This window comes from Mytilus edulis, chromosome 6 (assembly GCF_963676685.1).
Source record: "Mytilus edulis chromosome 6, xbMytEdul2.2, whole genome shotgun sequence".
NCBI lineage: Eukaryota > Metazoa > Mollusca > Bivalvia > Mytilida > Mytilidae > Mytilus > Mytilus edulis.
The window spans coordinates 62,950,953-62,956,144 of NC_092349.1; the positions used below are offsets into that span (position 1 = coordinate 62,950,953).

Here is a 5,192-nt window from a genome sequence, read left to right on the forward strand (position 1 = left end):
TATCATTTTCTATGTTCAGTGGACCGTGAAATTGGGGTAAGAACATACCATAAGGAACATATATACTAAGTTTCAGGTTGATTGGACTTCAACTTCATCAAAAACTTTAACCTGAAACAGGACGAACGAACGGACGAACGAACGGAGGCACAGACCAGAAAACATAATGCCCCTCTACTATCGTAGGTGGGGCATAAAAAGAAGACAGAAAAAAATACACCCCTCCGAGACGAGCCTTACTACATGCACTGTTATTACCCAAGGTTAATCTTACGGCGGCTCATTTTATTTTGGCTTAGAAATAAACATAATTGACAAGTTTCCTTCCCCTGCATTCTCGATCCCACATGTAAAATAGCACGAGAATTTCAAAAAGACATTGATACATCATTACAACACTTGCCGTCAGTATTTGAATATATTGATTAAGAAGGTATAGAAGATTAATGCACGCACACTATTATCCACCACTGGCCTAAATAGTTAGTCCGCAAACAACGAGGGTCATAAAAACCCAGCACTTTGAACACAGCCACCGGCATGGTGTGAATCTGAAGCTTCCCACTATCCATTTCTACCCATAGAAAACTTTTGCCTTTCATTTATCAAAAATGAAATATGTTGATATTAATGGTATATAAGAATTATTGGGGAATTCAAACCATTCCTATTATAAGTGATAAAACTAAATTTATATCAGGGTGATTGAAATGAGGGAAAAAAAGGGGGAATCAGGAGTTCAGGGCCCCCTGTTTGGGAAAAGAATTGGTTGATTATATATGGAATCACTGAGTCATGGCAGGAGCAGGCCCCTTTTAGGCAGTCGGTGGGCCCCACTTATGAAAAATTCTGGATCCACCACTGTGGTCATGGTGGTCTTCAGTTGTATTATCTTTTAAAAAAAAAATTACACCTGTATAGTGTATATTCTTTAGTGTAAATCAAGGGAAAATACTGTGAACTATCTGTGCATTGGGGCTTATTAAAAGGTATTTCGGGGGGAAGAAAGAAGGGAGGGTGAGTCCATGGGAGGTAGTCCCCACCCCTTTCAATTTGAGAATATGCTATTATCTTGTAAACGGTCCAGATCCCCATCCCTAAACCATATATATTCTTGAATGGGACGATAAAACAAATCAAATGAAATTAAAAGGAGGTCTTTGGGGGTTACCCCACTCTGTTCAATTTGAGAATGTGCTATTATCTTGTGAACGATCCAGATCCCCACCCCTAAACCATATATATTCTTGTCGGGGACAATAAAATTAATAATGAAATAAAATAAAAGTGAAGTCCCACCCCCTCTAGTTTGAAAACTTGTAAACGGTCAAGATCCCCACCCCTAAACCATATTTATATATTCTTGTATAGAACAATAAAACAAATCAAAGGAAATAAAGGGAGAGTCCATGGGGTTCACCCCCACCCCCACATGTTTGAGAAACTTTTAAATGGTTGAGATCCCCTGTCATCCAGTGGTTAGGTGAAAAAATTTCAGGATCCCTGATCCCCACCGTCAAACCATATATATTCTTGTATGAGACAATAAAACAAATCAAATGAATATAGGATCATTCCCTTTGTCTTGGGTTGGGAACCCCCTTTTTAAAATGGCTGGATCCGCCCCGGCATACCATCTAGCTAGCTATAAAGGCTTTAAAAATATGAAATCAAACAAGGAAATTAACAGTGTAGGCAACTGTTTTGAATTTAAAAAAAAGTCTTTTACATATATATAACAATGTTAAATTTTTTGTGCATTTATTTTTGCTTATCGTATTTTCAATAATAGACAAAATTGCATGATTGAATATTGTAATTTAAGAAAAATCAGCATACATGATATAAAATTGGAAGTGGAAACTGGGAATTTGACAAAAGAGACAACAACCCAATCAAAGAGCAGACAACGGCCGAAGGTCACCTATGGGTCTTCAATGCAGTGAGAAAAATTCGGCACTGGTCTTCAGCTCATAAATATGTATCAGAAATGAAAACGAGATACAGCTTTCAGTTGTATTAATAAAAACCTCACAATAAGTTCTGAATATCAGAATATACAGTATTGCAAGATTCTCTCAAAATGTACACATAGAGCTGAAAAACTGTCAGTGACTGTAAAATTAATCATGCTTACATTAAAGTCCATGGAGTCCATCTTAATATGCATACTCTCGTACAAAGGAATATAAGTATGCAATAGACATCAAGTTTTCAAAAATAAGAGTATCTATGCCATTAATTTACGACAAGATCTTAATCAAGTAAAAATTTCGGTTTGTTTAAATATTTCGGAGGTTAGTATGACCTCCTCTTTGGTGATGATGTTTTCGTTTTAAAGTTGGGAAAATTGTTTGTACATGTACCAACAAAAATAAAAACACAAATTCAATCTAGAATTATGTTTTTATCATTTTTTTATGTTTAGGTTGTCAGCAAGATGAAAAGGACAAGTATGCAGTTCAAAATTCAAAATGTGGATAAGTTGAGGTTCTAGGTCTTACCTTTGCAGATTTTCATATTTTGCATGAATGAATTCAAAGGTTATATGATGGACAGCAGAGAAAGAAAAAAAACAACTTTTCAATTATCCTGCTCCTGGATAAATGTAAAACATCTTGTTTTTCGGTAAGTTTTATGCTCTGTTTTGATAGTGTTAGTGCATTCATCTTTCCAGTCTTTCCTCTAAATTGTAAGTTTTTGGTGAGTGTTCACCATGAATTTCAGTAAGTAACTTGTGGCTTTACATGTATATACTCAAAATTTAGTACTAATATTAATGGGATTTTAGCATGACATCCTGCCAAATGCTTGTTAATCATGTTTATGTTCCAGAACAAACAAGTATTTGGACTGTACGCATACAGTCTGCCCAATTTTAAGAAGTTGGTCAAGTTTATTACAAACAAATGTACAGTACAGATCAACATAACTGAAATCTTTAATAGATTAATACAAAAAGTTTAATTGCAGTTAAAATAAAAACACAGGTTTGGTTGAGCTGGTACCAGACAGTACAAGTATACTTAAATGGTCTGACTGTACACATATGGTGGGACTGTAAGTTCTGGACCATAAAAGTAAGATCCGAATACTGATATGGTCTGGAACATTTATACATGTCTTAAAATTAATATCAAACACATTGGTGTTTTTGAACTTGGTAATAAGTTATGTGATAGAACTATAATGTTTTGGGATATCAAAATCAAAAATATCCCATTTTTACTTTTAATAAAGAAGAAGATTATTGATGTATGTTTAAATGTATATTAAAATGAGACAGCAAGCCAACAACACAAAAAAAAGGATAAAACATACATATTTTGTTTGTATCAATGTTATAATTTCCAATATGTTCAAGGTATTTTTTCATTGAAGTAAAACACAAATTGAAATCTGTCTGAACTTCAAAAGCTTAAAGAAATATTGTTTCTGTTGTCTGCATTTTGTATAATATATTGCAAATTCTTGTGAATAATGGAATGTTATTATAGTTGTCTAAAGTTTTAACTTTTAACATTGATCTTTATACTGTAAAATTCATAAATTATTGCGTGCATTTATTATTGCGATTCTGTCATTTTAGACTTAAATGCGATTTTAAATTTTACGATTTTGAAAAGTCCTGTTTAATCCATATAAAATATTTCATAATACGAGTTTAAATTATTGCGTTTACAACTCCGTTGCATTTTTCGCAATAAAAAAAAACTTGCATTAATTCCGAATTTACAGTATATATATATATATTATGTATATAACTTGGGAAAATACCCAAATTTTATAAAGAAGAATAAATTAATTGATTGTTATATGGTATTAGAATAGGAAGATGTGGTATATTGCTAATTTGACAACCCTCCATCAGAGACCAAAGGATGTAGGCCGTTAGCAACTGATGACACTGGACAACCTTTAACAATCAGTAAAATCCATACCGCATAGCTATTTTTATTGAAAATCATATTATTGCTACATGTATGAAAACAATTTTGTATAATCCATTACTTTAGATTTTATTGGTTCTTTTTCAGAAGGATTGAAATTCACCACCTAAAATAAATGGAGAAAACATAGAAACAAGACCAGAATAAATTCAAAGAAAAAAGTTGGATCAGTTATTATTTTCATCACTCAGTCAATGATTTGAAGTTCTTTTAAATTCAAAAAAATATTAAAACCACAATAATGTCAAAGTTCTGTGCTGAATGTCCAAAAAGTGGACTATACCATCAAACAATGCTGGATGATAAGAAACTATTAATGTTTTGTGTTGAGGGATATTGTGAAAAAAATAGATTTACTTAAATAGCTACTAGTATGTTAAGCCTAACAATAGAGTTTTTATTGATTTCAAATGGCAAATAATTGTGTTTCAAGAAAGTATTCTATAATTCATGAATAAACATATATTGATACTTACATTATCTGCTTTGTTGTTTAAAAGTTTAGTTTTGAACAGTTAAAGAATAATATGCTAAATTAACATTTCCCAAGAAAAAAAGATATTCAATTAAAAAGATTCATCTTATAATAATTTACTACCAAATAGAATACATTGTAACATACACATTACTGTTTATTTATATCTATATATTTACAATTAGAATCCCATAGGATTTTAATTTGTCCCATGGGATATTAAAAATCCCATGGGATAATAAAAATCCCATGGGATTTTTTTGGTCCCATGGGACAACAAATATCCCATGGGACTACAATAATCCCATGGGACTACAATAATCCCATGGGACAAAAAAAAATCCCATGGGATTTAACCAAAATCCCATGGGATAATGGTAAATCCCATGGGATTTTGCCCTGTCCCATGGGATATTGAAAATCCCATGTTTTTATAATTCAAATTGCAAAATAAATATGAAAGTAACTGTAGAAAACCAATGAAATTATTGAATCCCATGTAATTCTGCACATTTTGGTTATATACATGATATTGTAGCTCTTGTTTGAGGCGGCGGCAGATTTGCAAATGAGTGTTTTGCAAATTAAAAGTGTCCAGTGTTTAATTTAATAAAGAAAAATATTTATGTATTAATATGCCTGGAAAATATAAGAGTGCATATGTTAAATTTAGATGTGGTGTTGCACCTCTGAGAATAGAAACTGGCCGATATGAAGGCATTATGGTTGACAATAGATTATGTTTTAATGAGCAATGTAAGAAAAAT

At 32.2% G+C, this 5,192-nt stretch overlaps 1 long non-coding RNA gene across 1 annotated transcript; it reads left to right on the forward strand.

The window, feature by feature from the left end:
• The first annotated feature begins 352 nt into the window (after positions 1–352).
• On the forward strand, positions 353–4,427 carry LOC139528078 (uncharacterized). The gene is made up of 3 exons (XR_011665521.1): positions 353–433; positions 2,429–2,628; positions 4,038–4,427. It is a non-coding gene; the product is annotated as an uncharacterized lncRNA (long non-coding RNA).
• The last annotated feature ends 765 nt before the right edge of the window (positions 4,428–5,192 follow it).